The sequence below is a fragment of the Callithrix jacchus genome, chromosome 11 (genome assembly GCF_049354715.1).
Source record: "Callithrix jacchus isolate 240 chromosome 11, calJac240_pri, whole genome shotgun sequence".
Lineage (NCBI taxonomy): Eukaryota > Metazoa > Chordata > Mammalia > Primates > Cebidae > Callithrix > Callithrix jacchus.
In genome coordinates this window covers 58,293,660-58,303,838 of record NC_133512.1, presented here as the reverse complement: position 1 = coordinate 58,303,838, position 10,179 = coordinate 58,293,660, and the positions used below count along the sequence as shown (strand labels likewise).

The following is a 10,179-nucleotide window of genomic DNA, read 5'->3' as shown; positions in this document are numbered from 1 at the left end:
ACTCCCTATTTGTATAATATATGATATACATTATATACAGATAATAACCTATATTATATGCAGGTTACATTATATATGGATATATATATCTAATGTATATTAGATATATATATCTTATCATCTACTTTGCCACTATATATAATCTATATACATTACATATAAAATCTATTTTGTTAAAATAACTCTGTGAGGTTTATAGCACATGTAATATTAACTCTATTTAACATGTGAAGAAAAAAAGGCACCAAGAATTAAGAGACAAGGATAGTGGTTGAAGCTCCTGGGGATGGGAAATGGTATTTTTGTTAGTGTTCTACTAATCATCAGAGCAGGATTTTCTGACTTCAGATTCAAAAGAGTTTTTTTCTTTTTAAGCATACTTGGCTACCCCTTACCCACAGATTAATTGAAAAAGCTTCCGGGCTCTACCAATTTGCTCCCTATTAAATATACTAACTGAATAGCAAACTAATTCTATCTCTAAACCAGTCATTCTAGAAGATATGCAAGATGACCCAGTGAAGCGTTGGAAGAAAATACTAGGACTTTCAGTTTTATATTTTTGGATATGTTAAAATAAACATAATTCATTACTATACTGTAACTTAATACATATATATATATATGCACATATAGCAATACATGTGCAGAATTTATAAGTAAGTGTATTTACAAATATTGAGATGCATACTTTTTTTTTTTTAGGCACAGAGCTGCAGTTTCAAGAAAACCTGGCAACCATTGTTCTAAACTGGTAACTATCTAAAACGTCTGCATTGTTTTTAGCTAAGCACACTTCTCCTTTTGTTTTACCTTATGTTTAGTGCAACATAGTGTGGCAATGAGCCGCTGTACCAGAATAACAAGCTTTGAATGAGAAGGCCTGGGGGGATCAATTCACCTAACCCCTTCATTTGACAGGGGAAGAAACTGAGGCTTACAAGGGGTTCGGGTTAAGGGATTTGCCCAAGCTGACAAGTTAAGGTTGAGCTCAACAATATGGGAAATAGATGGAAAATCCAGTTAATGCTTAGCTAGCAATGGTAATGTGTCGTGGAGTTGGCTTGCAGAAATTAAATCCGTTATTAATCCCCAAACCTCATTTTAGCCAGAACTTTTAAATGCCTCACCTATCAACCTCTTCTTAAAAGATGGTAATGTAATGGTTTTGATTCTTTGGACACCCATGAATGCTACATTAAGCAAAAACGTCACACATATTAGTGTGCACTGGGTATCTGTGGAGACTATTTATAACTATTTAATTATATATATCAATTAGAGAAAAAAATGATTGCATTGAAAAAAATATACTAACCATTCTGGCCTGTTGTAAAGAATGGAACAAAATTATAATATTCTTCAATAAGCAAATTATTACTCACTCAAAATCCACCGAATCTTGAAATACTACCGGTTTTCTTCTAAAGGGAATTTTATCTCAGAATTTAAGACCAGACCAATTTTGCACTATTTATCACATGCTAAATTCTAGTAAATATTTGGTTCTATTTCTGGACTCTCCATTCTCTTCCATTAATTTAGTCACATAGTTAATTACCAGTGCCTAAGGGTTTTATTTAATGAAATACTTTGGCCAATAAGATTAGTATCCCTTCATCACTCTTAAATCTTATCAAATTTAAACCCCACCACTAGGAAAAATAATTTTGCCTATTCAAAAGCAAAACAAAACAAAAACACCAAAAACTACCATCACAAACAAAAAGCCTACCAGTATCATTATTGGGAAACTCATGAAATTTATAGATTGATTTAGGGGGAACTGACTTTTTAATATAGAGTCAGTTTTTCCCTAAAATAGGATATTTAAATCTTTTTCAATTAGGATATACCTTTCCATTTATTCAGTCATTTATGTTTCCTTGGCAAATGAGATTTTTCATTCTATTTTTAAATTTGTTCTACATTGTATGTATGAAAGTTGTTGATTTTCTTTTACAAATAATTTAATATTTCAATTTTTTGATTTTTTCTGTTGTTTATGACCATTTTTTAGTTGATTCTCTTGGGGTTTCCACAGGTACACCCATCTCACTTGTGAATAATGACTATTTTGCTTCTTCCTTTCTGATTTTTATGCTTTTTATTTTGTTTTCTTATATCACCGTATTAACTAATACTTCTAGAGCAATTATTTGATAGCTTCAATTATTGATCATGTAGAATTTTTTCCATTCTAATGGGACTGCATTAGAAAAAATTCTAATAGGAACTGGGCTGCACAGCAGGAGATGAACAGCAGGCAAGTGAGCAAAGTTTCATCTGTTTTTACAGCTGCTCCCTGTTGCTCACATTACCACCTGAGTTCCACCTCCTATGAGGTCAGTGGTGGTAGTGGATTCTCAGAGAAGTTTGAATCCTGTTTGAACTGCTCCTGTGAGGGATTTAGGTTGTATGCTCCTTAAGAGAATCTAAGCCCTGATGATCTCTCACGTCCCCCATCACTCCCAGGTGGGACCATCTAGTTACAGGAAGACAAGTTCAGGTCTCTCATTGATTCTATATTATGATAAGTTGTATATTTCATTGTATATTGCAATGTAATAGTAATAGAAATAAAGTGCACAATAAATATAATGCACTTGAATTGTTCCCAAACCATCCTCCCCACCCCGATCTATGGAAAAATTATCTTCCTCAAAACCAGTCCCTGTTACCAAAAAGGTTAAGGACTGTTGCACAAAGGGGATATCCTGAAATTCCAAATAAGGCCTCCCCAGATCAAATCAAAATCAAATACAGAAACAAACTTGCTTCTCCAGAAACACAATAATCAGTTTGGAGATGAAATTCAATGACTCAGACAGTATTTTCTGTTTGCTCACTCTACTTGTGAATCATCCCAGGCTCCCTTTTGCCCTCATTCCTCACATTGTGAGAGCTACTAAGTCCAGTAGGTTATACCACCTTAACTTCTCTCCTATCCATCCTGTAGTTCCTATCCCCACTGTCACTGCCCTAGTTCAGGAACTCATCCTCTCACACCTGGACCACTCTAATACTAACCGATTTGACCACTTCTGCTCAATCCTTTCTTTACTCCTATTCAGGACCCTTTAAAGGCAGGAAAACTTAGGATGGTCACCTTCTATCCACTAGCTTATTTTTCTCTCCCCTCTTACCTACTACCCTTTAGCGTTACCCCACTATTTGCAGTTCCCTAACAGCTTGCAATTTCAAAGTCTCTGTTCTTTTAAGAGTGCCATCCAGCTGCAGGAATCTCCTTAGCACCCTGAACCTCCAACAAAATCCTTTATTACCCTTTAAGGGCCAACTCAAGGGCCACCTCCCTGGTGAAACATTTACCATTTCACCCTTCACTCCCCACTCCAAACCTATCATGGGAGGGCTATCCACTGATAGAGTACGACGATATTTCCTGAGGTTATTTTTGTGCCCAGTTGCCAGGGCTCTTACATAAGTGGAACAAGGACTGATGAAAATTGGCAGGGACTGGCTCTTCCTTTTTGGTAAACGGTATTTGTTTAACATGACTTTAGGATTATTCCCTACATATCTATTTCCACCATCAGTATAAACACAGAATTAGCATTGCAGAAGGGGCCTCTAACAAGAGCTGAGGAGGGATGCTTAAAAGGTAAGAGTTGACTCTGCTGTCTCCCTGCTCTCACATGCCTCAGGGCACTTGCCTTGCTGACTGTTAATGATCACCTTAGGCCCTGAAGCACAATGACGAGAGACCCCCAGTGACTGTTGCAACTTCAGACACAGCTTTTGGTTTTCCCCCTTTTTTTGGTGGGAGAGAGATTCAGAATTTTCATATGCTAGTTTGATACAAGGTAAAAGAGAGCTGGAAAAGAGGGGCAGTCAGCATGCCATCTAATCCAGCTCTTTGCTTCCAAAAAGACCTGAGGAACTAAGCAGTACCTCCTGTTTTGAAAGGTCTATGGGAATAAAAATTCTTTGTTCATCCACACCACTATTTGTCAGCCCTCATTGGCAAAGAGTTCCTAGGTCTCACTTCCTATTCCTACCTGGTACTCACCTCCTCATCTCTGTCTCTGTTTCCTATCAACAAGAAGGACAGCTGGTCAGTTGCCTCCAGGGTAACTGCTTTAGTATCTCTGGTTTGCTGGGAATGATTGTGAGCAAGAGTCTTCCCTGAATAAAGCATGTTGCATGCTAACTAATACCAGAAAAGCCACCCTCTGATTCATGTTCTGCAAAAGTGGGTGAGGTAAGGGGAGTGGAATGGAGAGAGTCTCGAATGTAAATGCAGCACAGTCAATTCCTTGAGGAAATGGGAGAGATATTCCCATCACACACCTGAGAAATGAATTTTGCTTTCAACAGCACAACTGCCCTCCGCAAACCATTCCAAATCAAACCAATTTATTCCAAATTCCACTGCAAGTATCTGTTAATATCTAGTGAGATGTTCAAAGTAAGTTAACCATCTACTAGTTATAGGGGTGCTCTTTTTTTAATTCATCGAGAAACAGACAGAACTGCTAACATATGTTTCTGTTGCTAGACCTTAGTCTTATCACAGTTTGAAACTGTAAAAAATCAACTACGTGCTTTGAATTGCTCTTCTTCTTGGCACAAAAGCATTTCTTCATTCTTTCGGATAGTGAACACTTTGCAACATCTACCACTAACAGCCTGTTAGGATTCTCTGCTAAATTAATGTAGTACAAATAAAGCAAACAGAAGGCTGGTGGAATGCTAAACATCTCTCCTTTCCTCTGTTGCAGGCTCCTTGCAGCTTGGGACCATTCTGCTTTGCTGCTGCAACATCTGGACAGCATTCGAGGTTGTTTCTCAAGGACACAAGCGTGCACCTCCGGTGAATTTCATCTTTCAACATCTCTCTGGCTCTAATCTATATTTAATGTTTCATGACTGGTAGTCAAAGAAGCTTCAGCTAAATATCTGGTTGGAATGAAAATGATCCTTGGGAGAACATTCGCTTCCAGCGTGCGCCAGCAAAGTGTTTGTGACAGAGGCTTTCCCCTGAGATTTGTTGCCCATTCTCTTGCAGTAATAATAATTATGCCTTATGATTGCTGTGCCCATATAATCAAAGATCGCTTCATCAAATGTGATCCCCAGGGGAAGCTGCCTCTACTCCTAACTGGATGTCAGTCGCAGAGAGCAGCACCCTTAGGGATCCCCAGTCTCTTGCTTGCCCTTTTCAGTGCTGTGTTGTTAGCATTGTGTTTCTTCATATTCTTCTCAATGCAAATGATGTGTAAATCATGCCCTCCAGAAGGCACATGTGGTCAGGGGGAGAGGTTGGGGAGGGAGGTGGAGGCTCGGGTATTCTTCTCCCCCTGCCCCCTCCTCAACCTACCACAGGGATTTCTCACATAGAGAATAATTACATCTGTGCCATATGGGCTCATTTATATTCTATTACAGGTTAAGCTAATACAACTCAGAAATATGCTAAAAATACCTCAAAGTATTCTAGAGCTGTCAAAACACTTGTCAGCTCTTGCTTACCCGTTTGATTGCTAGTGTTTTTATTTTTGTTGGGAGATTCGAGGAGCTAAGAAAGCATGCTGGCCTGCTGGTGTCCAGTCCATAAATACAGTTTAATTTCCTGTATTACCATCATCCTTGGGCTTGCAAAAAACAAGTCCTTCTTTATAATCCTGGAATGGCCCCAAGACACGGGCACTGAAGCCCCTATACTTGTAGATTTTAATTTCCCAAGAGGTAGAAAATACAGATTTCAGATATGGGGTTTTGTCAGCTTTAGAATATTTCTTGTCTTTGTTTGATGTAATTATTCATTGTGATAGAGAAACACCTGCAGCCGGCTGACATATCATAGAAACGTGCTGCTTGAGTTAGTTATAAGAGTTTGTTTGGATGTCAGACAAATCTGGTCAAGATTTTACATGTGGCATGATAATGAGAAGTACAATCTGTAATGAGTAAGGAGTTCAACAATGATTTACAAGGGCATGTTGGGTTATTTTTACGCTGTGGTTAAAGTCCATCTACATACTAATTTCTACCATCAGTTTGGAAAATTGGTAGGTCATGCTTGTGTAGGCTTTTAACCTAATGGCCTTTATGTAATTAATTTTTTCATTATTATTACCTTAACATATTATGGAATTTTAAAAAATTAGTCTTGGGAACAGAACAGCAAGCACAAATGTTTTACTTTTCCATGCTTGACGAGCGACATTTCCAAGGTTTATAAGGTGCTAATCACATTAGCCATCCGTGAAACACACCGTTTAACTGAAAACTAAACTCACACAAGCCATTCTTTTCTTATTTGCTAATAACTGTTCTATGTGATCTGGTTGACAGAGTGGTTAAGACTACCTGGGTTCCAATATCAATTCTGCCACTGGTAGCTTATTATCTCAGCAAATGCCATAGTTTTTTCAGTTCTCAGTTCCTCCAACTGTAAAATGAGCCTAAGAACCATAGCTATCCCAAAGGGCTTGTTGGAAGTATAAAACATGATAATATAGTAAATTATTAGGCACAATGTCTAACACTTAGTAATCACTTCATAAGCATTAGTTATTATCACTGGTATTGGTTTAGGTTTTACCATAAACTGCTTTTTAATATAATTATATGACTCTTTTAATTTAAAAAATATGTTTTACCAAAATCATGTTAGTTGCACAAACTTCCATTTATCTTAGATCATGTAGGCCAAAGGTTCTTGACATTTTTGAATCACACAACCATGTTCTTACTCATTTAGGGTTGATATTTCATGGCTGGCTTAGAAAGCAATGGAAAAATTCAGTATTAATGTACCAAAGACAAGTTTTTCCACTTAAAGTATTATTTTGAAATATTTGTACCTTTAGGATTATTCAGCATGCAATGTATTTGAACTCCTGCAATTGAAATGTTACATTTAAATAAAAAGGAATTCTAGTTTATAGTAAGCAAATGATTTAGCCAGTAACTATAGCCAAGTTTTGAAAAATTGCTTCTTTATATCTTTAGTGAAAGAGTGATGTGAAGATAGATGTGTATGTGTAGACACTCTACTGTAGATACATGCACACAAGAGAATCTAATTTTGAAGTCTTCATTTAAGTGTTTTTATTCAGCCTCATGATCTTGGGGAGAGTCATGTACCTTCCTAGTTACAAGATTAGGCTCTAGATCAGGGGTCCCCAAACCCCGGGAGCACACAACAGGAGGGGAGCAGGGCAGCGGCAGGGTGGTGAGTGAGAGAAGTTTAATCTGTTTTTACAGGCACTCCCCATTGCTCACATTACTGTTTGAGCTCCACCTCCTATCAGATCAGCAGTGGCATTAGATTCTCATAGGAGCGCAAACCCTGTTATAAATTGTGCATGTGAGAGATCTAAGCTGCATGTTCCTTATGAGAATCTAATGCCTGATGATCTGTTACTGTCTCCCATCACTCCCATATGGAACCATCTAACTGCAGGAAAACAAGCTCAGGGATCCCACTGATTCTACATTATGGAGAGTTGTATAATTATTTCACTATATATTACAATGTAATAACCACAGACATAAAGTGTACAATAAATGGAATGTGCTTGAATGATCTCAAAACCATTTTCCCACTCTGCCCCTGCCACCCTCTGCTCTCCAGTCCATGGAAAAAAATTGTCTTCCATGAAACCAGTTCCTGGTGCCAAAAATGTTGAAGACCACTACTCTAGATGACCTCTCAGGCCTTTTCCCTATCATCAGGCTAGTTATACTACCATGAAAGTGGAATATTATAAAAAGGGCTATAAGTTGCCTAGTCACTGCAAACTTTAAATTTTTGAATTGAAGGTCTAATGCAAATTTGATGTAAATATGAGGGTCTTTGTTTTTTTCACTCAGCTTTGTGGTTAGGGATGGGGCAATGGCAAAGTGAGATACGGGCAAACTTTTACAGATGAGCATCCCCACCCTGTGTTCTGGCCAGGTTGTAGGCAGTAGATTTTCAGACAAAGGTGGCATGGATTTGAAGTCAGTAGCCGGGGAAATAGCAGTGTGATATTGGACTCATGACTTAAGAAATTTCATGCTTAAAGTGATATTTTTTCAGCTTTTAGACAATGTTTTTTTCCTCTCAAAATTACTCCAGATTTTCCTGCAGAGATTAGACACAGGAACTTTCAATGGTTAAAGTTCAACCATATTTTCTTTTAAATTTTCTCTTGTCAATTGTATTGTAAATTGGTTTAATTTAAAAATAAAAATTTTCCAAAATGATAAATGGACTTTGTCCTCAGACTGAGTATGAGATTAACGCTTTCACAATTTTGTACAATTTCAAATCAAATGTCATATGATTCAATCCTAAAATTTTTCTTATATTATCTTCCCTAACCTATTTCTTTATTGTCATCATGAGACTAGAGAGGGTGTTAGAGATAAGGACAGGCAGAAATCTATTTGATCGAGAGTCAAAGGAGGTCTTTTTCTCTGTAGAGTTTCTCTTAATAGGTCAGGGAAAAAACCTTTAGGAAAAGCTGAAAGTAAAAGTAAAACATAAGACTACTACTAGGTTCATAAACACAAACATGTATTTTGTTCCTGGGGTGAAGAGAAGGGGGTGTGTGTGTGTGTGTGTGTGTGTGTGTGTGTGTTTGTTTTCTTTTACTTTGAACCAGACTTAATTACACATTTAAATTAACTAGCATTCTCTTTAAATATGCTTACTTCAGTGTATCTTACCAACAGACAAAGAAAGACCCCATAGTTGAAGACTCTTCACCCAACTTATCCCTGAGTTGGAGCAGCCTCTACTAAAGCAATCTAAGTTATAACCATTCTAATTTTCCATACCAGATCTAGATGCTTAAGCTTTAGAAATGTAACTAATGTTTCCCCATATTTTCCGTAAAGGACATGTGTCCTCTCTAGAAGGAAAGCTTATTTCAAATTTAAACATCTCCATTTGGAGAACTTTTGGACAGAAACACAACTTCCTAGAATTTCAATTGATTGAAAAGAAAACTGTTATATGGAAAAAATACCATCTGAAGATGAAAGAAAATTCATAATTTGGCCATAAAACAGTGTCACATTTCACATTACCTAAGTGAACTATCATGCAGAAGACAGTGGGAAATCTGGGAGCTGTGAATATTTATTTTTAAAAATACTCTTACAAAATTTAATGCACCAGAGGTAATATGTTTACATTCTTTTGTTGTTTTTTGTCAATGATTTTTTCCCTGTTTTTTGTAGGAAATTTAGAAAATAAAAACGATACATAGAAAACAATAAATTTCACCCAGAGATAAATACCACTGGTATTCTGTTTCCTCAAGTCTTTTCTCTATGCATAAAGATATATTTAAGAAAATGGAATTGTACTTCATATATAATTAAAATCAAATATCTTGGATTCCCTACTCCTTTAGCATTTTTTATGTCTTTTGTTCATGTCTTTACATATTTTTTCCAAACTTCTATTTTTGATGACTGCATAATATTTCATTGCACAGTTGTACAATAACTTTGTTTTCCTTAATTTGAAATTTGGGATTTTAACTTCCTGGTGACCTCAATATGCATGAATCATCTTTCCAGTGTCTGGTGTTCTCAGATGCCTGACCTCTTTTTCCCTCATTGTGTGTCCTCTCCTCTGCGGTCCCCATTCCCATGGGCTTGCCTTGCTAGACCATGTGATTTCATTCTCTCAGTGTCATATATTACACACTGACCAACATGGCCTGACTTTCTACATCACCCCCCTAACACTCTGACCCGACTGGGACCTCCAATTCTTCTACTACCCTTTCACTGTCCCTCACCCACTTTGTGTCCTCACCTCTCTCCATACCCAGCTGAATTCCATCCTCAATAATCACTCTCAATTGCACACACTTTCAATTTCCTTGCTGCTTTTCTACCTTTTTAAAATATTTGTTTAATAAACCCATAATGCTTTTTAAATTAAACTCTGTATTCTCTGTATCTGCACCTGGATAAACTACTGGAGATGGAGAAGAAAAGAACACAACCATGCTGATTGATCTCACTTTAAATTCGTGAGCACAAACTCAAGTGAACCCTTCCTGATCCCATTAACCATCCTATGCCTATCTAGTCCCTTTGTTCACCCATTCATTGATTATTTGATACTCTCTTTTTTCTCTTCAAATCTCTGACATTTCCTCCTCCCATCTCTATTGTCTTAGCTGATGATATTGCATTATACTTCAC

At 37.1% G+C, this 10,179-nt stretch overlaps 1 long non-coding RNA gene across 1 annotated transcript; it reads left to right on the top strand.

Annotated features, from left to right (window-relative positions):
- Window positions 1–703: 703 nt before the first annotated feature.
- Window positions 704–8,225, top strand: LOC144578372 (uncharacterized). The gene is made up of 2 exons (XR_013524005.1): window positions 704–754; window positions 4,743–8,225. It is a non-coding gene; the product is annotated as an uncharacterized LOC144578372 (long non-coding RNA).
- Window positions 8,226–10,179: the final 1,954 nt, after the last annotated feature.